Source organism: Microcebus murinus, chromosome 7 (assembly GCF_040939455.1).
Source record: "Microcebus murinus isolate Inina chromosome 7, M.murinus_Inina_mat1.0, whole genome shotgun sequence".
Taxonomy (NCBI): Eukaryota; Metazoa; Chordata; class Mammalia; order Primates; family Cheirogaleidae; genus Microcebus; species Microcebus murinus.
Window position 1 is genome coordinate 33804353 of NC_134110.1, and position 27199 is coordinate 33831551.

Sequence of the window (27199 nt, forward strand, 5' to 3'; positions counted from 1 at the left end):
GGTCTTTATCTTAAGAAAAATGGGAAGCTTTTAAAATGGAGGGATAGGGCATGTGATATAATTACACTTGTGGTTTATTAAGCTCTCTCTAGCTGCAATGTGAAAACGGAGATAGGAGATGGTCCCAAGCAAGGATGCAAGTAGAACATTTGGGCTGCTTCACCATTGTTTTAGATATACAATCACATACCTGGAAAACACAAGAGAATCAATGGAAAACATAGTACAAACAATGAGAAAATTTAATTAAGAACAAAATTAATACAGAGTCATCAATATTTTTCACATATACAAAATAGCCAGTTAGATGATTAAATAGAGAAAAAGATGTCATTCACAATAGCAACATAAAAGATAAAAGGCCTGGAAACAAACAAGCAATTTGAAAGATCCCTGTGAAAAAAGCTAAAAAGAGTTCCATGGGGATACAAAAGACTGCTCAAAAACTAGAAAGACCCATTATGTTCTTGAATAGGAAAGCTCAACATCATAAATATATTTGTTCTTCCTTAGAAGAATATATATTTAATGTTATCCCAATGAAATTACAAAGAGTTATTTTCATTTGATTTTAGATGTGGTGATTCTAAGCATCATATGGAAAAAATACATGAGTAAGAATACCCAGGGAAATTATGAAAAGGAATACTAAGGATCAATTAGTTTATCAGATATTAGACACATTCATTAAAAGCCCCAATAATTAAAATGGAATGGTACTGTCACATAAATTAACTTATAATTCAAGGGAATGAAATAAAAAGTCTAGAAATAGACTGGAAAGCATGGAAACATTTGAGATCCAATACTAGTTAAGCTCCATAGGGGAAGGAGTCTTTTCTATTTTTTTTTTAACTGCTATATTTCCACCACCTAGTTCCATGTCTGGCACCTCGTAGTGCCCAAATATTTGTTGAATGAATGAGTAAATAAAAAATTGGATTATCCATTTGATGGTGTTGGGACAGCTGGGTAAATATCTCAATTAAAGATGGATCCTTACCTTGTACTTTACAGCAGGATGAGTTTTAAAAAGATTAAGGCTTAAAATAAACCCATTAAAGTTGAATAAGAAACCATGACATAATAATTTTATAAGAAGTTCAGAAGGCTTTTCTAACTATGACACAATTATATAGACCAGTAGACAGCATTAGACTGCATTGGCTCTGATATCCAATTTTCATTTAGTTATATTATTTCCTTCCTTCCTTCCTTCCTTCCTTCCTTCCTTCCTTCCTTCCTTCCTTCCTTCCTTCCTTCCTTCCTTCCCTCCCTCCCTCCCTCCCTCCCTCCCTCCCTCCCTCCCTCCCTCCCTCCTTCCTTCCTTCCTTCCTTCCTTCCTTCCTTCCCTCCCTCCCTCCCTCCCTCCCTCCCTCCTTCCTTCCTTCCTTCCTTCCTTCCTTCCTTCCTTCCTTCCTTCCTTCCTTCCTTCCTTCCTTCCTTCCTTCCTTCTCCTTTTCTCTCTACCTCTTTCATTTTTTAACATGGAGCAAGACCTTAAAAACACTTGGGAAACACTAGGAATGCAGATTTCTTATATTTTGCAAATCCTTCTCCAAATTTTTACATTGTGACACCCACATTAAATCAATGGCACCTGCTGGTGCCAAACCCTTTAATTGATGTTTTATAAATGATGTTTTATCTTTAAATGTTCGGTATAATTCTAGACATTCTTCTGTCCAATTTATACATAAGGAAAGTGAAGTTCAATGACTTTAGGAGACTTGCCCAAGATTGCACTGCTTATCTGAGCTGAGATTCAAACTCAGATTGTGCCAAAAGAAAGGAAAATGCATGACAGAGTCAAATCACTCTCTTGGAAAAGTTTGAGTTTACAGTTGAGTTGAAAAAGAAAAGTGCTTGAAGATGCTAGCTATTGTGGAATGCCCCCCAGGGACTCTGAGAGAAGCAGATGAATTTCAAGTGGGCTGATGATCCTGAAAGGGATTAAGCAGCAGATTGCACCACAGATGCCACTGTTAAGGGGTTCTTTTGCAAGATTTGCTTTCGGCCAAGCAAGGCACGGGAAAGAAAATGGAAAATGATTTTCATAAAGAATGTTAGTAGTGATTATCTCCAGGGGGAGAAATCCATTTAATTCAAAATTCACTAAACCCATTTCTGGTTCTCGCTCTGTGAACAGGCAATACAAGGTGAGAGTATCCCAGCAAATTTAGCCTTGAAGAATTTAATAAAGCAGATGGAGTTTCTCCTCTATGGCACCATTTCACATGCCCATGGAGTCATATTTCCTCCCAGTTGTCAAGCTCTCAGCAGGAGCCACTTGACTCTACTAACTCCAACAGCTACATTTCCTGACTTGATAGCCAGCAGCTAGTACTGAATTCCCCACCTGGTGGTCTCCCCACTGCACCGTTTATTCATCCTCCTGGTGCACTTTGTTTTATGCCCCCATTACAGACTCAAACTCCTTCCTTACACTTATGACCCTGGTAATTCCAAACAATATGAAGTTCCCTCCGCAAGCTGTGATGCTTCACCCTGCCACGTGGTTTTCCCTGATGAGGATATCTGGCTCACTTTTACTAGTCCTTTAAGACAGCTCAGGTGTCTTTAGGGCCCTCTGAAGTACCAATCCCATCCTTTTCCCTAACCAATTAAAAAAAAAATGTAAACACAGGATTCAGAGAGGGTGCAAAACACCGGGTTCATGGTTAACAGAGAACTCTCTCCTTAAAAGCCTTAGTTCTTGTTAGGTGGGGAGCAATTGGAACTTCTCCAGGTAAGTGATCTGCTCTTGAGGTCTGATTCTCTCCTGTTCATTCTGGGGTTCAGACTGATTTAGACTATAGATTCAAGCAGAGTTAGTTGATACAGATTTTACCAAAACAAACAAGCAAAATCACTTCTTTTGATTATATGCTTGATGGCATCTGTGTCTATTTCTCAATATGTTAAAATTGGAAGGTAAAGTTATATGAATATTGCCTTGGAGACCACATCAGAAAAAAAGAAACAAACTGAACTTTACGATGGTTCCAAGAACCTTTTCCCCAAAGTTCCATCAAGGATTCCTCTAACTTAGCACTTGCACTCATGTTGGCTCGTCTGTTGACCAGTAAGTAGGCTGAGAGGCTTTGGAGAGCTGGGACTCTGTGTGAACATCTTTGTTTTCTCCAAGGACTCACACGAAGCCATTGCACAAGGCAGGTAACCAATAAGCATTTGCTTACTGGGACAGAACGGCGCTGTTGCATCTCGTGGCCTTGCCTCTGGGGTTATTGTGCTCCTTCTACCTGCATGAAGATCTATTGCTAAGGTTATTGCTCTAAAATCCAAATTGCTGCCTCTCCTGGTCATGCCTAAATTTCTTAAGAAACTGAGTTATGTTTAGGAAATGCCTGAGCAGCAACTCACTTAAGGAACATCTGCTCACTTCTTCCACTTCATCCTTCAGCAATAAAAACTTACCTGTTCTGTTTCCTACACATACTGGGCAATGTTCCCTGAGCCGATTGACACCTGTCTGAATAGGATTAAAATGCTCATAATGAATTAGCTACTTCAAGTGCTGCATGTCTGTGGACTTTGGGGCCAGACAGACTTGGGTGAGTACTGTATAGAATGGTGATAAATTTTATGAGGAAAGTATCTTTATTCTTTAATTTAAAAATGAATAATCTGACATTGAAAGTAATTAGCTTAAGATTTCAAGTCTTATAAGAGACAGATTTTTGTAACCAAAGCCACAATCAAGACAGGAAACTCTTCCATCACCGCAAAGATCTCCCTGTGCAACACCTCTGTAATCACACTCACTCTCACTCCCTGCCATTTCTAATCCTTGGCAACCACTAATCTGTTTTCCATCTTTGTAATCTTGTTCTTTCAAGAATCTTACAGAAATGAAATCATACTGTAAGTGACTTTTTGAGATTTTTTTTCTCCCCACTCACCACAATGCTCTTAAGATCCATCTGAGCTGTTATGTGTATTAATAGCTCATTCCTTTTCATCCATGGTGTGGATGTACCACCGTTTGTTTAAGCTTTTAGCTATTGAAGGAAATTTTAGTTGTTTCCAGGTGGAGGTTTATTTATTTATTGTTTGACTTTGGTTATGTAATTGCTCTAGTACCATTTGTGGAAAAGACTATCTTCCCTCCATTGAATTGCTTTTGCAGTTTTGTCAAAAATCAATTGGCAGTACTTGTGTATTTCTGGATAATCTATTCTGTTCCACTGACTATTAAAAATAAAGCGGCTATGAACATTTGTGTATAAGTTTTTATGCAGACATAAATTTTTATTTATCTGAAATTAATTTCCAGAAATGCATTTTGCTGGTTTAAAGTTCATGTTTAGGTTTTTAAGAAACTGCCAATTTGTTTTCCAGAGTGTTGTTCACCTAGCAATGCAGGAAAGATCCAATTTCTCTGTCCCATCGCTAGTTATTGGTATTGGTATTTTTTACTTTAGCTGTTCTAACAGGTTTGTAGTAATATCTCATCATGGCCTTTGTTTGCATTTCTCTGATAGTGGTGATGTTGGATATCTTTTCATGTGCTTGTTTGCCATCTGTGTATCTTCTTTAGTGGCATGTCTCAATTTGACCTTTGTTATTTCCTAATTAGATTTTTTAATGTTGAGTTTTGTGAGTTTTAAAATATACTTTAGATTGTAGTTTCTTGTCAGATCTATGATTTGCAAAGCCAGTTTGTAGCTTTCCTTTTCATCTTCTTAATAAGGTCTTTCATAGGGGAAATATTTTTGATTTTGATGAAGTCCAATTTACCAATTTTTACTTTTATGATCATGCATTTAGTGTAATATCTAAGAACACCTCACCAAGCCCTGGATCTCAAAGATATGCTCCTATGTCATCCTCTAACGTTTTTAAATTTTATGTTTTGCATTTAAATCTGTAATGCATTTAAGTTAATTCTTTAAAGATGTGAGGTTTAGGTGGAGCTTTGTTTATTTTTTTAACTTTGGTTGTCCAGCTGCTCCAAGACTATTGGTGGAAAAGACTATCCTTCCTCCGTTGAATTGCTTTTGTAGCTTTGTAAAATATCAATTGGCCATACATGTGTGGGGTTATTTCTGGGTTCTCTGTTCCATTGATCTGTGTGTCTGTTCCCTGTCAGTTTCAGGAAAATCTTGATTACTTGAGCTATATAAGTCTTGAAATTAGATAGTGACTTCTCCCACTATCTTCTTCTTTAAAAAAAATTATCCTGGCAATTTATATTAGTTTTCCATGACTGCTATAACAAATTGCTACAAATATAGTAGCTTAAACAATACAAATTTATTATCTCATAGTTCTAGAGGTCAGAAATTAAAAAGGAATTTCAGCGGGCTAAAATCAAGGTGTCAGCAGCACTGTGTCCCTACTAACAGATTTCTAGGGCCATTTTCTTGCCTTTTCCGGCCTCTGGAGGCTGCCTAGCTTTCCTGGCTCATGGCCTGCTTTCTATATCTTCAAAGCCAACAACATTGGGCTGAGTCCTTCTCACAATGCAATCTTTCTGCTTCTCTCTTCCACTTTTCAGGATGCTTATGATTACACTGAACCCACATGAACCATCCAGAATATTCTTACCACTTTAATGTGACCTGGTTAGCAACTTTGATCCCAACCACTTTAATGCCTTTTGCCATGTAAACTAACATATTCAGAGGTTCTTGGGATTAGGATATGGAAAATTTTTTTGAAGGTGGGGAGCATTATTCTGCCTACCACACTATTCCAATTATTTTATCTTTCCATGTAAATTTTAATATAATCTTGTCCATATCTACAAAAAACTTGCTCGGATTTTGATAGGAATTGTGTTAAACATATATATTAACTTGAAAAAAATTAGCACATTTGCTATATGGATTCTTCCAATCCATGAACATGTTATGTATCTTCATTAATTTAGAGCTTGTTTGATTTATTTCATCAATGTGTTGTAGTTTTCAGCATATATATCCTATACATGCTTTGTTAGATTGACACCAAAGTATTTTATCTTTTTGAGTGGTTGTAAATGGTGTTGAATGTTTAATTCTAGTATGTACATGTTCATTGCTAGTATATAGAAATACAGTTGACTTTTGTGTGTTAATCCTATATCCTGTGATCTTGCTAAACTCATTTATTAGTTCTAGGAGATTGTAGATTCCTTAGCATGCTTATTTCATATAGATAATTAGGCCATTAGAAAATAGGAACAATTTAATTTTTTTATCTGTATACCTTTCATTTTCTTTCATTACCCTATTGCATTAACTAAAATTTTCATCACTATGTTGAATGGCATGGTGAGAGTGGATGCCCTTGCTCTATTCCTAGTCTTAGGCAAAAACATTCAATCTGAAACCAGTAAGTATGATGTTATCTGTAAAATTATCATGGATACTCTTTATCAATTGAAGAACTTTCTATTCTTATATTTGAGAGTTTTTGTTTTTTATAGCATAAATGGGGATTGAAATATGTGAAAACTTTTTCTGTATCAGTTGATATGAACGTTTTATTTTTCTTCTATAGCCTGTTGATATGATGAATTACATTGATTTATTTTTATTGAACTATCCTTGCATTCTTGGAACAAACTACATAGCTATGCTATGTACTTTTTAGAGATATATTGCTAGGTTCAATTCCTAACATTTTGTTAAGGATTTTGTATTTATATTGATAAGGGATTATTGGTCTGTGGTTTTTTGTTCTTATGGTATCTTTGGTTTGGGTATGAATGTAATAATGTAATATTGGCTTTACAGAGTGAGTTTTGACACATTCCCTCCTTTTATATTTTTCTGGAAAACGTGTAGAAATTCATGTCGATTCTTCCTGTAACATCTAGTAACATCTAATATAATTCTCTGGTTAAACCATCTGGGTTTGGAGATTTATTTTCAGTAGATTTTAATTATGAATTAAATTCCCTTAAGAGGTATAGAGCTATTCAAATTGTCCATAAAGAAGCTCAGGAAATTTCACCCCAAAATATGACTCCTTGGTATAAAGAATCTTTTAAATTACAGACCCTTCAAAATCAAAAAAGCATTGGAGGGGGCTTTCCCTCTATCTGAATGAACCTAAACAGGACTGACCTATCAAAGAATCAAAGAGGGCAATTGACTTCCCTTCCTCTCCCTGTTATCTCAATATAATTGCCGGAAGAAGGATCAATAATGCAAGCAGACCTGGCCCAAATAATTTAAATATAAAGCCTATCTCTTAGGTTAATTTAATTTGCTCAGGTTAATTTAATTTGCTAAGAGAATCATTTACAAGTCAATGTGTTTCCATTCATTTATCCTCCCTAGCACCATTTGTTCCCTTAAACAGAATTACCTATACTCCTCATCTTCCCTTCTCACCTCTAAAAGGCATGTATAAAAATATCTGGATCCCATTGGGATGTTGAGCAATCACTCTGTGATTCTCCCCATGTGCATGGTAAATAAATCTTTCTCTTACTAATCTGCCTTAATTGTGAATTGATCTTTTAGCAAACTTTCCAGGGAAAGGGTAAGGTTCCCCTCACCCCTTCATCTACTTCACATTGAGTAGGCTTTGTTAGTTTGTTTCTGAGGAATTGGCCCATTTCATCTAAGTTATAAAATTTATTTGTATAGAATTGTTCATATACAAAATTCTCTTATTATCCTTTTGTTGTCTGCAGAGACATTATTTTATTCTTGATGTTGATAAATTATGTAAGTCCTATAAATTCCCCTTTCAACACTACTTTGAGACTCACACCTTTTCATATGTTGTATTTTCATTCTCATTCAGTTCAATGTGTTTTTTTATTCCCTTGAGACTTCCTCTTTGATCCATGGATCATTTAGAGGTATGTTAATTAGATTTCAAGTGTTTGGAAATTTTTCTGTTATTTTTCTTTTATTGACATCCAGTTAGATTCTATTTTGACCAGAGAGCATACTTTGAATAATGTTAATCCTTGTAAATTTACTGAGGCTTGTTTTATGACTCATGATAGCATCTATCTTGGTATATATTCTGTGGACACATGAGAAGAATGTGTATTCTGCTGTTGTTGGGTAGAATGTTCTATAAATGTGATTATATTCTGTAGGTTGATGGTATTGTTGACTTTTTCTATATCCTTGGTAATTTTTGTAATCGTTCTATCAATTTTTGTAAGAAGAGTGTTGAAGTCTCCAACTATAATTTTAGATTTGTCTATTTCTTGTTTTATGTCTATTTGTTTTTGCTTTACATATTTTTTAACTCTATTATTGCATTCATACAGGTTTAGGGTTGCTATGTCTTCTTAGTTAACTGGCTGTATCATCATTGTATGTCTCTTTATGTCTCTGGTAATTTCTTTCTTCCAAAGTCTATCTTATGCAATATTAATATAGTGATTTGTGGGGTTTTTTGATTAATGTTTCCATGGTATACCTTTTTCCATTCTTTTACTTTCAACCCATTTATATCATTATATTTGAAATGACTTCTTGTAGACAGTATATAGTTGGGTCATATTTTTCTTATCCACTCTCCAAATCTTTGTGTTTTACTTGGTGTAATTAGAAATTTTGCATTTTATATAATTATTAATATGTTAAGGATTAAGTCTGCTTTTCTCACCATTTGTTCTCTCTGTTTTTTGCTTCTGTTTTCTTTTTTATGCCCATCTATTGGTTACTTGAACATTTTTAGCATTCCATTTTAATATATATATAGTGTTTTTGAGTCTATATCTTTTAGTAGCTGTTCTAGTAGTTGCTCTAGGTATTATACTGCATATCCATAATTTTTCACATTCTACTGGTAAAAGCACTTCACTACTTTGATTGAAGTGTAGAAATCTTACCTCCCTGTATATTCCTCTACCCTCCCTCATTTATAATATAATTGCCTTTGCTATTTTCTGCACCTTGAGAGCCACATCAGGTAGTGTTATAATTTTTGCTTTAATCATTAACATAATTTAGAAAACTCAAGAAGAGAAAGAAAGTATATTATATTTGCTAATAGTTTTGCTCTTTCTGTATTTCTTTTTTCTTCCTAATTGTCCATGATTCCTTCTTTTATTATTTATTTTCTATTTAGGGAACTTCCTTTATTCATTATTTTTCAGTTCTATAATTTGTTTGGTTTCTGTTTATGTCTTTTATTTGTTTTCTGAAGATTTGTATTCTTTGCTGAAGCTTTCCAAATTAACATTTGTTTAAAATGTGTTCACAATTATTCATTAAAACATTTTTATAATGATTTTTTTTTTTTTTGAGACAGTCTCGCTTTGTTGCCCAGGCTGGAGTGAGTGCCGTGGCATCAGCCTAGCTCACAGCAACTTCAAACTCCTGGGCTCAAGCAATCCACTGCCTCAGCTTCCAGAATAGCCGAGACTACAGGCATGTGCCACCATGCCTGGCTAATTTTTTCTCTATATATTAGTTGGCCAATTAATTTCTTTCTATTTATAGTAGAGACAGGGTCTCGCTCTCGCTCAGGCTGGTTTCGAACTCCTTACCTTGAGCAATCTGCCCGCCTTGGCCTCCCAGAGTGCTAGGATTACAGGCGTGAGCCACCAGGCTCGGCCTACATTTTTATAATGATTATTTTAATATTCTTGTCTGGTAATCCTAATATCATTATCATCGTCGTATTGGTAACTATTAATTATATTTTTTCACCCAGATTGAGATCTTCCTCATTCTTGGTATGATAAATCATTTTCAGTTGAAATCAGGACATTTTGGGAATTGTGATATGACTCTTATGAGGATGTTATTTATTTCTTCTACTTTATTTATTTATTTATTTTATATATATTTTTAATTTTAGTGTATTATAGGGGTACAAGTGTTAAGGTTACTTTCTTCTACTTTAACAAGCTCTCTCTGAAACTAGTCTGATAGCTGAAGTGTGGGACCACCTCATTAGTGCTGGGTGGGGTTGAATTACAGCATCTCCATTCAGCCTGCACTGGCATGTGCAGGTGAGGGGTGTGCTCTTTGCTACTGCAGAGTGGGGGTTCTGGCTCCCACCAGGGAGCTTTCTCACTATTGCCTACATGGCCTCCCCCACCTGTCAGTGGAGTGCCTGCCTCTGCACCCGTAAGCAGTGTCGAAAGTCCTGACTCTTGGTGGGATCTTCTCTGACACCTCCAGGGATGGGGAGAAGCTTCTTGTTACTACCTGGTCGGGGTAGAAGTCCAGACGCCCCAGGTGATCACCAGTGAGACCTCAGAGGAGTGAGAGGGAGTGGAGTGAGGCCTCCCAACTGCTGAGTAGTGATGGGATCTTGGCTCCTGACTAAGCTGACTCTGAATGTACACCCGCAAAGGAGTTGGGTGCCTCGTGATAGCCTGGCAAGGGTGGAGTCTATGTTCTCCACTTGACCTTTGCTGGTGGGGTTACCAACAAAGTGGTGTTTGGCTGGAGTGGAGGAATTATCTTCTGAAAGTTGTCTATCTTGCTAGGCTGCCTCTTTTGGATCCTTTGGCTAGAAAGAGCAAGCTTTTCTCATGGCTTTTGGCCTATGTCAGTTGGCATTTCTGGGTTGCTGACTTCTCCAGTATACAGTCTTGGAGATAAGAGGCAAAAACAACCAACCAAACAACCAACCAAACAAAAGCCAACCCCGCCCAACCAAACACACAAACAATGAAACAGGGAACTCATCACAGCATCCTTCTCTCCCAAGCCTCCTCGCTCCTCTGTCTTCCTCTGTCCCCACTTCAGAGTCATCTTTGGTTTGTTCTGTAGGCCATGTCCAGGGATTTGAGTTGTACTTAGGGAGCAATAGGATAAAGTACATGTACTCCATCTTCCCAGAAGCAGAAGTCCTGCCCTTTAATAATTTTAACATTATTAAACATTTAATAATTTTTTAATTGTTAAAAGTGGGCTCCGGATTAAAATTTTAATCTGAAATAATTCTCAACCTTTGTGATGAGTAACCTGAAATGGGAAAGGATATGTAATCATGTGATTTGCACTTTCATTTCTGCCTTACTTTGGAGTCACATGGAGTGTGTGTGTGAGAGAGAAAGAGGGAGAGAGAGAGAAAGAGGGACAGGGAGGTGGAGAGAGAGAGTGAGGAGGAGGAGATCGTAATCTGTTCTGTGCTAAAATGAGATACACATCTCCTTCCTCCTTTTCTGGCTATGGCTTCTCTGGAGCTAGAGGGGGCATCGATTCTGTATTTTGCACCTGACCATATGTTAGCAGGGGAGAGATATTCCTGCTCACTCTCTGGCGTGATGTGGTTTGACCTGCTCTTAGCAATTTTTGAAATGGCAGCCTCTGAGGAGGAGAGTGTGTGGTTTCCTTCCGGGGGTGCTCAGCTTTCCCTGGTCATCTCAGAGGGGACAGAGTCCACTCTTACCAATAACACTGTTCTCCCCACAATAGGATTGACAGATTTAGCAAATAAAAATACATGACAGCCAGGTAAATGGGAATTTCAGATAAAGAGCTAATAATTTTTGGTATAAGTATGTACCACGCAATATTTGGAACATACTTTAAATAAAAACAATTATTCATGTTTATCTGAAATTCCAATTTAACTGGGTGTGTGGCCTTTTGTCTGACAACCCCTTCTGCAAGGCCCATTATTGCTGCCCTTTCTTCCCTTCTTTGTCCCTCCCTTTTATAACAGCGTGGCGAGGAGGCTGGGATGCCTGGCGGCTGTTACAGGGCAGGTTCTTACACCTCTTGGCAAGCCCCGGGAGACAAGTCCAGGCCTAATTGCTTACAGCCCTCTTTAGAATGTGGGGTAACTAAGCCTTCCTTGTTCTCAGCTCTAAGGCTTAATTCTTAAGAAATAGGAAAACTTATTTAGCTTGCCATTATAGAGAAAAGGGTGAGACACCTATAATCAAATGCTAAACTAAGTGCAATCATGTTGCGAAATATATAATTCAGGTAGCGAATGCTGTGGATGCTGAGAAGGAGGAGCATCAGTGAGGGTTGGGTTTGTGTCCCAGTGACTCCGAATCTCTGTTTCCTCATTAGAGGATGAGCTGATTGAATGAGGAGACATCTGGGTGAAACATGCCATTAAATGGGTTATTTCCTGCTGCTTCAGAGTTTTGGCTAAGGACCCATAGCTGGGGACGATAATAAAAATAATAGCTAACATTTGTAATTATGAATGAGAAACCACTGTTAGAGCTTTATGTACAGCCGGGGCTCAAGCATTACAAAAGCAATCCATGTCACCTAAAACATTTATGCCCTCTTAATATTTGGGAATAAAAAACAAACAAACAGGGAAACTGAGTGAAAAAAAACAGGAATTGGCTGAGATGAAATTTCTGACACTACATGGAATTGGAGTTTGAGGTAATTCGGTTAAGCAAAAAATAACTAATTAAATAATTAATCTATGGTGACAGCAAACAATAATTTCTTGGAAGGGTGGGTATTGATTGGGGTGAGGTTCAAAGAACATTTGGGGTGAAAAATATGTTCTATATCTTGAGAGGGCTGTGCTGATATTAGTCAAAATTTATCAAATGGAATCCTTAAGATCTAAGTATTTTGTTAACTATAAATGATGCTCCTATTAAAAAATTAAAGAGATAAAAAAAAATTAAGGTCACATTTCTTGCATGCCTGAGTTTGTGAGATTCTGAGAGTTAAATGATTTATTAAGGTTGAGCAGATGGGACCCCTTTTGTCTGGCCCTAGAGCCCATGTTCTGATTGAGAGACAGCGGGGCCTAATAGTTGAACCCTACCCTGCCACTCACAGCTAAGTGACCTTGGGTGACCTCTGAAAGGGATCAGGGCCTCAGTTTCCCTATCAGCCACACATGGGTAGTAGCAACTCCTACTTCAGAGGGCGGCTGGATTTTGTTGCAGGTACAGTTCTGAGAACGTTGCTGACACCCGGTCAGAGCTGTTAGCTGTTAGGACTGATACCTTGAAAACAAGCTGGAAAACCTCAAACTGCAGGGTCATGGTGGGGAAGCAGAGGACTGACATCAAAGCGCTCAGTCAGCCACAGGTCCCAGGCAAGAGTTATGTCTAGAAATAACAAGAGGTTAACACAGATAAGCTTCTGGCTGCTCAGCTCAATGGGATCTCCAACTACAAATGCTTTGAAGGCTGTTTACAGGCAGGGGAATTTGACAGGAGAATTTTCTCCCAACAAATCTGTGGCGATACCATGAAACTTCTTAAAAGACACGTGGTGCAGGTAGAAGCGAATAACCTTTAAAAGCCTGAACAAATTCCACAGAAGTGATGAAAGTTTTTCAGGCAAGATGGTAAAGAAATGTTACAATGGCTTCAGGGTTTTTTTTGTTTTTTTTTAATAACTTAGCACAATAATTCTGATAGGCTTTCAGTGGGCCTTTTCTTTCAGCTTTCTCAAGACAGAGGAACTATGAAAATAGCAGATGTGAATTCCCCTTTGGGGAATAAATGTAGGTAGCATTTAAATGATGTTAAATTAATATTCCTTCAACATTTATTAAGGGACTGTTATTTCTAGACATAACTCTGGGAGCTGAGGAGGATGTATATAGAATAGAAATTTCTGGGGAATTTCAAGTATGAAAGGGCAGACAAACAAGTACACAAATTGGCGTGACGACAGGGAATACAGCGTGGGCTACACTGGAGGTGTGAGCAAAGTGCTGTGGGAGGCTTGGCACAATCCTTGCTGTGGCAAGCTCTCTCCTATTCATTAAAGGTCTCTACAGTTGAAAGCCTCTTTCAAAAACATTGTCTTTTTTCACTCATATTTCACACATGCTATGAATCCTCTTCTATGAATAAGAACGTGAGGCTCAGAAAGGTTAAGAGAGTTGTTCTAAGTCACAGAGCTTGTACATGGCTGAAACTAGCATCGGGTAATCTTTCTCATACTCTAAACTTTTTCACTCATGCATGGAAAACTGGAACACTGTGGTCCATGCATTCTCAGGGGCTAAAATATAAAATGTAAAAACCTATAAACATACACACACACATACACACACATGCACACTTTTTTGACTAGGGGTAATGGAGCTTGAATACTAATCATCTAATGTCCTGGATTTCATGGATTATGCCTATCGTCCCAACGTGTCATCCAATTCATCATTTGTCTTGGATTTTTGATTTTAAGAATTATTATTGGTAATAGTTCCAATAAAATAATCTCAGTGGATTTAGTAGAGTTTCATTTTGTACTTCCAGTTTCTGCGACTGTCTCATGTGTGTAGTGAACAAGTTCTCTCTTAACACGTTTTCAAATCTGAAAGGCAGCCAGCTATAATCTTCCCTTTCGGTCTTGACTCTTTGCAGATACAACTTAATTAACACAATCCATTGCAGTTGAGCTCCAGAGATTCCTTCTGCTCATGGGCGATGGTGGGAACAAATATTTGAACCTGTTGTATCTTCCAGCTACTTAATGTTCTAGCCAGTTGTACTGTGGGCCACAGCCTGTGAAATGCACAAAGCTGTCAGATTGTCACTGGGGATATCAGGGTAGCATGGAAAATGAGTGAGGAGGAATACAAGAAATATTTGTGTAGAGGCTGCACAGCCCTTCCATAGAGAAAATGGAGAATGAGCTGGATGCCTTTGTTCCATTGGTTCTGCCATTTATTATATGGTGTGCAACTAAAATTATTTTACTGTATTATGTTTGGTGAAACTTTGCTATTTATTTTATAAAACACTTTTAATCTCAGAAGTTATTCCCAAAACTCAAAGGTACATTCAAGGAAATTTATGTTTAATTCTACTTTTTTTTCCCTCAAAGAGAATTGGTGATAAATAGGTTTGTGAACCTTTACCATCCACCAAATGGCTGTTGATGTCATCATTGGCAATACAAAATTCAGAAAATACAGATCTGCTGGAGGCACTTCAGCATCTACTTCAAAAATTAGTGATTACTTTAAGACAATGCCTGAAGATTATGATTCAATACATGCAGCTGCAGAAGATACCTTTCCTCTGTAAAGCATAACTTTTCATTTAGATCAAATGATTTTTCTATCTTATTTTCACACATATTTGATACCACATTTTCTTATGAATGTATGAAAAGGGATAAAATAGCTGCTAATATGCTATCTCCATCAGAAGAAGAGCTCTGCAAACAAATGATGAAATTATATAGAAAGTCAGTTAATTTCAATAATATTTTATAATTCTCCCTGTAGAGGTCTTTTACCTCCTTAGTTAAATATCTTCCTAGGTATTTTATTTTCTTTGTTGCTATTGTGAAGGGTATTGAGCCTTTGGTTTGGTTCTCAGTTTGACTGTTGTTGGTGTATAGAAATGCTACTGATTTCTGTACATCGATTTTGTAACCTGAGACTTTGCTGAATTTGTTTATCAATTCCAGTAGTCTCATGGAAGAATCTTTGAGGTTTTCTAGATATAAGACTAGTACAACTTCTGTGGAAAGTAATATGAAGATACCTCAAAGAGCTACAAGTAGAATTACCATTTGATCCAGCAATCCCATTACTGGGCATCTACCCAAAGGAAAAAAAGACATTCTAGAAAAAAGATATTGGCATAGCAGCACGATTCACAATTGCAAAGATGTGGAAACAACCCAAGTGCCCATCAATACATGAGTGGATTAATAAAATGTGGTATACATGTACTATGGAGTTCTACTCAACCACAAAAAACAATGGCTATCTAGCACCTCTTATTTTACCCTGGATAGAGCTGGAACCCATTCTACTAAGTGAAGTATCCCAAGAATGGAAAAGCAAGCACCATATGTATTTACCATCAAATTGGTATTAACTGATCAACAGTTAAGTGCACATATAGTAGTTATATTCATTGGGTGTTGGGCAGATGGAAGGGGGTAGGAGGGGATGAGTATATACACAGCTAATGGGTGCAGTGTGCACCGTCTGGGGGATGGACATGCTTGAAACTCTGACTTGGGTGGGGCAAAGGCAATATATGTAACTTAAACATTTGTACCCCCATAATTTGCTGAAATATATTTTTAAAATCCAAACATGAAATCAAAGGAGAGCTTTGGAAACTCATTTATTCAAAGATGAAACATCTAATATTATTGTGGATACTATTATAAATTCAGTGAAAATTCAACACTGAAGATAAAATGATTTTTTGTGATGATATTATGAATTCAAGTTTTGGTGAAACAAAAACTTCTGTGGTGAAAATAATGTTAACAAGTGTAGAAAAAAAGAAACTATGAGGCAGAAATATACTTGGGCTTGCTTGCAGAATAAAATGTTATTCAAATGAATGAGGTAGAATTATCAACATTATATATGTGTGTGTATATATATGTTTATAGCAGCACAATTCACAATTGCAAAGATGTGGAAACAACCCAATGTATATATATATACACACACACACATATTCATATATATTCTCCTTCATTAGTGCTTAAAATTGATCTACCTTGAAAATCTGTAAATTTGAATAATTACTTTGTAAATAAACCTAAGGGTCTTAAAGTACTTTAAAAGTTTTATTATATACAGGTCCTCTAAATTGTGGTATCATTTTGTTCAAAAATGACTTTGAAATCTTTATTCAAAATATTAAAAACCTTAAGCATTTGAAACTTAAAAGCCAATTGCAATTACTGAAAACAAAGCTTGCAAATAGGAAGATATTAAAATGTATCCTTACAAAGGCAAGGAAAGAGTTGAAAAGATTAAATGATAAGAGCTCACAGGGTATAACATATTTCACTTTGAAATGCTAGAATTGTTCAATTTAGGGAAAAATATTTTGATTTAACTCCTAATTTTAATTGGATAAATTGATATCTTATACCAAAATGGAATTAGGTTGAAAAGGCCCATAATTTTGCAGCATCTAAAATTAACAAAATCAAAATATAAACAACTTATTTGACGTATTTTGTCTTATAAAAATATACAGTGTATAAACATACTCTGCATGGAGGCAAAATGACTATACTGGTAAAATATTTATGCCAATGTTTTTACATGTTTCATTAAAAAAATGAAATGAAGCATATTTTTCATTTAGCAGAATTTATTCTGAGCTTACAAGAGTATCTTTTTACCTATAGCAATTGAGTTTTCTTAATGAAAATTATAATAGTCTCCAGAGAAGAGTCAATTATTAGGTACTCACAATTGCAAATTTATTAACCATAAAATATATATTTGGAAAAAATTTCAGGCACTTTTATGAAAAAATTTAAAAATAATGACTGTTAAAAATACACTGTTCAGAAAATATCAATGATGCAGTATTAAAATCCTATATGGCTATGCATCTGAGTAAAGTTGTGAATATGTACTAAGATAAATTATTATGTTAGTATTATTTTTAATATTTAGATAATAAATATAAAATTATTTTAAAGATTCTTTCAAAATACATGAATATATGGTATTTAAAAATTTTTAGAAAGAATTTTGTTTCTGAAAATAGTTTTGCTGTAGAATTCTCTCATAGATCTAATAATATATTTAATATCTCTCTTCATATGTGTATGTGTGCATACATATATATGTGAGATCATATATGTATATGTATGTGTGTATGTATATATATATGTGTGTGTGTATATATATATATATATATATATATATATACATGCTTTTAGAATGCCCTTTTACTCTCAAAAGTGTGGTTTGGATAATAAAGTATATGAATTCTAAAATACCCTAAAAATATTTGCCTTTTGGGAATACTTCCAAGACTGAAACATATGAAACATCATCTCTTCAGGTTGCCTTGTGCTATAGTGAAAGAAAGGGAACTCTCAAGTTAGGCAAACTTGGGTATAAATCAAGGCCCCACCAATAAATAGTAGCATCTTGAATTAAGTTCCCCTTTGCTAGAGACAACTCTTATGTATGAATGAATAAATGAATGGACTTATTTCCAGAGTATTTCCCCTTTTAGGGCACTGACTATATAACAAAGGCATATAAAGGCATTCATTTTAAGATAACTGACAGAATAATATTCAGTTTTTGATAAATAACATAAAATTTGAGTATAAGAGTAAGAGAGAGAGAGCAAATAAGAGAGCCTCCATAATGAATTATCATGGCTCGATATCCAGAAAAGGAATCACAAATGGTGGTGGTATGTTGTTGTTACTCCTCTAAGACTGTTGTTTGCATATTATGTGATAAAACAAATGAGTAATTATGTGATATTCCAATGCCATCTTTTCTGATGTCTTTGAAAATCTAGATTTTCAGTATGTAAGAACAGAGATATTAACATATGTTAAGAGGTTTAAGCAAAAACCCAGAAGCCTGGAATTTGAATCAAAACTATGAGTATGTATTTATAATGTGTTTTATTTTCAGAATTATTTCCTAGCCCAGTCCCCCTAAAAGGCACAGACACAGCCACCTATCCAGTGGCAATGAGCATCCTTAATACCCAGACTGTGGCTTCCAGGTACCATTTCTTAACTAAAAGGAAACTGAGATCCTGGGAAATGAGAGAACAGGGAAGCCATCCAATTACTGCTAAAGGTAATGTCTAAAGGACACAGGACCCACTCGCAGTGGCTCCCCTGGGCCAATGCGATGGCAGTTTGAGCAACAGTGAGGACCGTCAGTGGAAGGGGACATGCAGTATGTTTAAATCCACGAGTCTGCATTGACACAAAACAAAGCGCTTAATTGGCTGCATGTTGACAGACGCCAGTGAATCAACTCATTGTTTGAAAATGATAAAGGGAAAGAATTCAGCAATTATTCTGTCTTTTCTCTATGACTGTATCAATGAGTTACCAAATAGCTGACGAGAGGAAGTTTCTCTGCATAAAACTAGCTAATATGTGAAGAACAAATGATAAAGTAGAGTAAACTGTGATGAATCTAGGCGACTGAGCGTTGGTGGCTGGTAATACCATAAAGGAGGCTACCAGGTATCATGTGCCCCGTGACAGCAGAACACTACGTCGGCTGTGAAGTAGCCTTGCCAAAGCTAGGAAATTTGACTCTGATCAAGCTTTCAGATTCAACTACAATTTACAGAAAATACAGAGGACCAAGGAAAAAGTTAGTGGACGTGATGGGATATAGTCATCAAATCCAGACCGTAAGGACCTTGACAAGATAAAGGATCTGTTTCCTCAACAGTGACTTGCCAGAGTGGGGAGGGAGTGGACAATAAGCCTAGAAGACTTGAGAGATATGTCAGCCAACTGAAATGTGTGGATACTCTTTATATCCTGATAGAAACAAGTAATTCCTTATTTAATATATGTATGTGTGTGCATGTATACATACATGTGTTTATGTTATATATACATATAATTAGAAATTACTCTACATTTGATGATATGAAGGGATACCACTGGTTTTTAGGTATGATAATATGCTTTAAAAAATTTAGTCCTCAGTGGAATAAATTCTAAAATGCTTATGAATAAATGGGAAAAATACATAGTCATATACTTATGCTGTCATTTTTAAAAATAAAAAAAAACACATTAAACCAGAATAGTCTTGGGAAAAATCAAGATTCTAAGATTTTCAGGTAAGTTATTGCTTGGATTTTAAGACAAATTCTGGTGCTTGATTGTTTGTTGATATTGGGTCAGCCCTTATATAAAGGTTCTGGAGTGATAATTCATTAAAACTCTCTCGAGTCTGAATTCTTGAGCCTCAATTTCTGCCTCTGTGAAAGAAGGGGCTTTATATGGTTAACTGTAAATGGCTCCCCTATGTTGACTTCCCCTGACTCTAGGCTAAAGACTTTTCACCTGGTAGATGTTAGTTATGAAACACAATTTGTTCATAGTATGTTTTACTTTCTCAAACTAAACATAGCAAAACATGTTTGTCAGTGTTGTTGATTCTCAGGAAGCACACACAGAGTTAGCCATTTTCATGGATGCAGAAACCGAACATGCTGTTCAGACTCACCCAAAACTACACACTGAACCCAGCTCTCCTGACCCTCCATTCGGCCACTAATCCTGATGCTGAAGCAGCCACAACGAGCCATCACAAACGCTGCCTACTCTCCCTCCTCACCTTTGATCTTGAACTGTACATCTCATAGAGGAGACAACTCACTAAAACCTTTCATGGTCTATTCCAACCTTACTTTTGCCCTGAAAGGATCACTGTGAAGAAGGAAATAGTCTAACAAGGGAAGAAAATAGGAAGAAAGGAGGGAGGGAAGGAAGGAAGGGAGAAAACATGTCCTAGGTATTGAGGAAGACCCATTTACAAATATTGCCCTTTTTCAAATATTGGCAAAGACCTGTGACTTGGGTATTACCATCTCCATTTTATAAATGAGAGAATTGAAGCTCAGAGATAAACATATTTATTGCCAGGATTCCAGACGGGTCACACACAGCAGAGTCAGGGTTTGAACCCAAACCGCCTTCCTTCAAATCCAGGCCTCTTCCTCTGTCAGTAGTTTTCTCTGGAACTCCCAACTTAGCCTGTTCCCAGATCCCTGCAGCTGGCACACCAGCAGATCGTCTGAGTGTGATCTTCACACCCTCTGGAATTGGCATTCTGCTTCCAGTGTCCCTTCCGCAGTTCCTTGGAAACAGCAAGTTCTGTTTTTAGAAAAAGGATCTGTAAAAGGCATCATGTTGCTGGGCTGACAGCAGAGAGAACTTCTGTTGGTTTCCATCTGGGAGCCAAGCAGTTACAGATGGGAAGACTGACTGCAACCTTGAAGATTAAAATAAGACGGTTTCTGCTCGCAAGGTTAATGATTAAAAAGAAAGAGAAAAAGCCAGGATGCCAGGCAGCGCCATACATCACAGCCGCTGAGGATATGGGCTGAGCTCGGTTAATGGGCCCTGCACCTGCTCCCACCTCACTGCCCCCCACTCTTTCCCCTGCATGTCCGTAGACACAGTGACTTCCATATACAAGGTGCCTAATCACACCATAAAAGCTTCAGATTTGAAGAAAATGCTGCTGAACTGCATTGTAACAAGTCATCCCTGTCACAAAGAGATCTGGAAGGAATACAAAAACTAGTTCAGCATAGTATGAAATTATGAAGTTTATTAAAAGTTTTAAATAATACAGATGCAAAAACTGAGTTCCAGGGGGACTTGCATAGTGTCACATGACAAGTATGGGGACAAATTTCAGTACAAAGAACCCTGAATTTTAAGTCAGAAACCTGACTTGCCTATCTTATTCAGATAAAAATCATCAGTGTTGTTATTGACCAGAAAGGTATTCTCTCTCAACTCAGTGTTCAGATTTGTGAATAGGATATAATGTAGCCAACCTTCCTTAACTGGCGGAGTGATTTAATCATAAACAAGCAAGATCATGCAGATTTTTGATTTCCAGTTCAGAATGTAAGAAGCTTGGCAGTCATCTCTTACATTCACATAATAGGAAATAGCTGAAAAAAATTAATTGAAAATCAACAGTTCTTCTTAGATCCACCAGAGACCTGAGGCCATAGGGCAAACAACTGCCTCCCAACGTGAAGAGATAGACAAGTGGGTACAAAGAATCACCACTTACCAGAGCAGAATCCCAGGGGCAAAAAACTCCACAGGACCAATTAGGGAAACCAGATCTGTAATTGAGGAATTACTGGAGTCCCAGTGTGGGCATGTTTGAGAGATAAAAACTCCAGGGGGATCAAGAAAATGAGAAGACAAGCCACAGTCTGGGAGAAAATATTTGCAAAAGACACATATGATCAAGAAAATTGAGCAAAATATACAAAGAACTCCTAAAACTCGTAAATAGGAAATTAAACAACCTGATTAAAAATGGGTAAAGGACATGAACAGACACCTCACCAAAGAGGATATACAGATGGCAAATAACCATATGCTGGACATTATATGTCATCAGAGCAATGCAAATTAAGACAGCAGGAGATACCACTACCCACCTACTAGAATGGCCAAAATCCAGAACACCAACACCACCAAATGCTGAGAGCTTGTGGAGCAACAGGAACTCCCATTCATTGCTGGTGGGAATGCAAATGGGGCAGGCACTTTGGGAGATGGTTTGGCAGTTTCTTAAAAAACTAAACATCCTCTTACCATATGATCCAACAATCATGCTCCTTGATATTTACCCAAAGGAACTGAAACTTATGTTCAATCAAAAACCTGCACATGGATGTTTATGGCAGCTTTATTCACAATTGCCCAAACTGGGGAAAACAACCAGGGTGTCCTTCAGTAAGCCAATGGATAAATAAACTGTCATATATCCAGACAGTGGAATCTTATTCAGTGCTAAAAAGAAATGGTCCGTCTAGCCATGAAAAGACATGGAAGAATGTTAAATTCATATTACTAAGTGAAAGAAGGGAAGGCTGTATGATTCCAAATACATGGCATTCTGAAAAAGACAAAACTATGGAGACAATGAAAAGATTTGCGGTTGCCAGGGGTTAGGGAGGAAAGGATAAATTGATGGAGCACAGAGTATTCTTAGGCCAGTGAACCTATGTAATACTGTGATGGTGGATACATGTCATTGTGCATTTGTGAAAACCCATAGAGTGCACAACACAAGAGGGAACCCCAAAGTGAACTGTGAGTTTTGGGCAATAATGATGTATTAACGTAGGCTCATTGGTTGCAGGAAAGGTCCCTCTCTGTACCAGTGTGGGGCAGGGGGTGTGTAGGAACTCCCTATTTTCTGCTCAATTTTGCTGTGAACATAAAACTTTTTGAAAAAATAAAGTATATTAAAAAAAAAACAACAAAAAACTTCTGGAGTCCCCAACACTTCTGTGAGTTTTACCTCTTAGAACTCTACCAGCTGCTCACAGAGACAATATGAGAAAAATCCCCTCCTGCAGAAACAGGGGAAAGTAGCCATTTTGAAATACACCCAGAACATTTGATCTTAGCAAGAAAGCTATTTTATCAGAGCCTTGTCTTCTGGTTTTATCAGAGCCTAACTGACTTGGAAGAAGGGAAATGTCCAACTCTTCTAAGAGGGAAAAAACAAAACAATACTGAGAGGGACTCGTGAAGGGCCATGGTGACACTAAAGGGTTGAGACCTAATTGTAGGACCACAGAGTGACCCCTCCCACACCTCACCACATCCACAGGGCTCCCATGTAATAGGAGCATGAGCACATCCATGTGAGCATAAGTTGGGATTATGAAGTGCACATAAATCAATGTCTTTCCTTCAACATATTAAGTGCATACCATGTAATGTTCACTTTCTGATGGATATTGGGATTGAAAGAAATGATTGATACAGAATTCCAGTTTCCAAACTGTTCATTATGAAATGGAGGAGACCATCATGCACACAACCAATTACAACACAGTGTAATAAATCACAGTGGAGTGCTTGCCTTATGCTGGGAACTGTGCCTAGTGCTATACACATGTTTACTGTTCTTCCCAACAAGCTTAGGGCATAGATGCTAACACTGTCCCTACCTTACAGGTAACAAAATTGGCTCAGAGAAACCCCAAGACACAGAGTTAGTCAGTGGTAGGACTGGAGTTGAAGCCCATGAGGGGCCTCACTGCCAAGCCCTACTGTCTAATGACTGTCTGAAATGTTTGTAGTTGACACAAGCTGACGAGGAAGGACAGAAAACGGAGTAGTTAGAAAGGAGATCACAGGTGCCGTGAAGGAGGCACCAGTGGAGCTGAATCTTGAAGGATGAGTAGATGTTTGTCATATGGCTTATTTTTTTAATCATATATTTTCATTATAGAAATTTCTAGAATTTATCTTTTAGTTTTCATCTATTCAGCATTTATTCACTTGTACTTTCTTTGTGCAGGCAATGACTGGCAATGAACATGAGACAGCACAGGGTAGGCTGAGGGGACCAGAACGAGTGAGTGTCACTGTTCTCAACCAGCACTTGCCACCAGGAGGTTCTAAGATGTCTCAGAAGAGGAACTTACATGAGTTAACACAAAGGTTACAATGCACCCTGCACAAAGAGTCTATTCCTTATTCTATTTTCCATTTTAAAATATGCTAAGCACATTGAATAACATAGGTGGCCAGGAGATGTGGAATGGGAACAATGATGGCAAGATATTTCAAACAATAAAAGTCTGGCATAATAAAATGCACTCAATTTAAGTTATATAAACTTCTTTTATTATTGCATTTTTATGGAAAATTAAAACCCCTAAATTAAACATCCCTCCACTTAAACATTAAAGTCTAATGAAACTTTTAGACTAAAAGTTTAAAATTATTCCCTTCTTAATTTTGTATTTTGCTTTACCTCGAAGCTGGATCTGCAAGATGGAGATAATTATTGTACTTATCTCATAGAGGCAGTTCTGAGAATTAAAATTTAGCTGAATCTCTGAAATGTTAGCTCTGTGTCTCTTGAGAGAATACTTAGTGAATGGTAGGAATCATGATAGCTCTGCCTTCAGGAAGAAAGACTTGTAGCAAGATGGTCTACCAACACCTAGAAGACTCCATGTTGATCTCCTTATTCTTGTTTTCTCTTGAGAGAATAAGACATTTGTTTTCTATTGCAAGGTGGTAAAGCTTGGCTGGAAAACGCTCTTGAACTTGAGGGAATCTGCCCAGTTTACCCTCCCATGAACAACCCAAAGCATTCATACAGCTCATTGCATGGCCCCGAGGACGAAGAATTTCTACATCCCAGAGGGAGGGGACAAAGAGACTTGCTAAGTTGTAAAATCAAATGGTATCAGCAGGAGATGTTGGTCCCTGAAGCTGGGATTGGCCGAGCCACTGCAGTGCTCACATTCCATGGGATCTGCCCTTTTTTCAGGGAAAAATCAGAAAGGGGGCAAAGAGTGACTTTGGTGCCCTCCCTCCCTTCTTGCCTTGTTGGACAATTCCTGCTCTTTCTCATCTCATGCTCACTCCACCCAAAACCTGGAGTGCTTTTCTCCTCACACCAAACCAATAATATCAGTTATATTTGTTCATTTGCTTATGTATCTACATATTTACATTTCTCAGCACAGATGTTGTATTTTCCATGTGAATTTCCTTCTCTGAGCTACCTGGTGGTATATAACCTCTCCTGTTTTGAACCTCAAATGGAAATATTTATATTTGGCCCTCATTTTCATAGCTGTCACAGTCCTAGATGGTAAGGTTTAGGGAGTGATCTCCATGCATGCCCCCCTGCCTCATTCCCCTCCCACCCTAACCTAGCTCATAAAACACTGCCAAGACCACTTTCAGGGTCCAGTGTGAACACATGGGGGAAATGTGGGTGACTTGGTTTCTATAATAGTAGAGCATGCTTGTTGTGGGCAGCCAGGCAGTGAGGAACACCCACATGCAGATGAGGATGCATTATTATTCCCCAGTGCTTCCCTCCCAGCTGTATCACGTGCTGTGTAAGGGGGGACACAGAGGAGACTAGCCTGTGAATTACCCCTTGGGGACAAAGGTGTGCTGCATTCCACACAGCGTTACGCACCTGACGTAGTCTGCGCTTCATTACACTTGCTTAATGAATTAATTGATGAGTAGTTGTCCACTTTTTAAATTCCTAGAGCATATACACGGCTCTGGACAACCTAAGAGCCAACATTAAACTCACAGCCTTGCATTTACTGTCCCAGAAAGATCCAAATAGATCTTTTCCTTCTTTCTTGTGTCTCTTTCAGAACATGTCTGTCAAAGTTATCCTATGAAAGACAGAAAGACAGAAAGACAGAAAGAAAGAAAGAAAGAAAGAAAGAAAGAAAGAAAGAAAGAAAGAAAGAAAGAAAGAAAGAAAGAAAGAAAGAAAGAGAGAAGGGAAGAAAATAAAAAGCAAACAAGATAAAAAGGCAACCCAGAGAGGGAGAGGAGCATGCATCTCCTAGAGCATTTATTTATGGATCTTATATCTTGTTCCAGGCACCCTGCTGACCTGCCAAGTAATAGCTGTGCACTTGGCCAACTCTCTTAACTTGTCATGCCTCCCTAGACTCAGTGTCCTCCCTGAATAAATATAAATAAAAATGCCCACCTAAATATTGTGATAACCAACTGAGGCAATCTAAGTAACATACTTAGGAGATTACATTTGTTTAGTTAATGGTAGCCACGATGATGGTGACAATGATGTGACGTCAATGCCACAGTAAGTCAGTCTGTGGGAAACCATCATCATCCTCTTTCTCTGCCAAACTCAACACACGTTTTTACTTTCCTCTCTCTTTTATCCCTTTTCCCTTCAAATGTCAGTTAAGCACGAAGTACCTTAAAACAATATAAAAATGTGGCTTTTCTTTCTTTTGTCCTTAGTCCAGACCCTACTCATTCACCCACTGTCTTTCCTGAAACAATTCTTCTACACGGTCACCTTCGCTTGCTTTCCCTCTTCAACAGAAGTTGTTTGAAACTGTGTTCCAAGGGGCCCTAATGTTAAAAGGAGCATTCAGGGATCATCTCTTACATTCTGTTCAAACAGAACAATTCTGATTGAGTTTAATTTTTGCGATGGGCTTCACTTCACCTAGGATCTAATTTGGGGTGAAAAGAATAAGAAAAAACATAAAAAGCAGATTTCTATTTCTGCTCATGAAAGAATAACCTATTCTTCTATCCTAAACAATTATAAAAGTGAATATAATAGGACAGTATTCTTGGGACAAAGGACCCTTGAGAGAAGCACAATATTCACCCTGGCTTTCTGCCTGGGGCACACTCCTGGCTAGACAGGGGGAAGGTGGAGGACCAGGGGGCAGAGGCCCTTGTGTTGATCAGGTGAGGCAAAGGCAGAGACACAGGCTGCTGAGGCAGGGGGGAGCTGAGAGGCCCAGTTCCCATCTGCAGGGCCACAGTCAGTTCAGACCTTGTCGGTTCTAGAGGCTGCTGAACAGCCTCTGACTGCGTTCTCTGTGCACTGACCTGTCCTGTGATCTATCCTGAATTAAAAATGGTTATAGAAGAAAAGACCCACAGATTTGACTTCACAGAAAAACAGAAAACAAGCAAAAGAACAACAACAAATGCATATTCTCTATGGAATATAGCAATCTAAACAGTTGACTAGGGAAAGTATTTGTCTTAGAAAAAAAGTTAATAATCATGTGGTAGAAAGAGCACCCACAGATCACTAAGAAAATGACAAAGAACTTAATAGAAAAATGAGTACTGGGAATGTGGAGCCATGAATTAAATACCAGACACAATTTCCCAAGGGGTTAGAAAAAATGATCAACCTCCCTAATTCGTTAATAATCAAACCTAATCAGGACTAAAATATTGATATAACCCAATTCTGGAATGGGTAAGCAAAATAGGCAGTGTGGATGAAATATAAACCTTTTGAAGGAGCAACTTGGCAATAACTATTA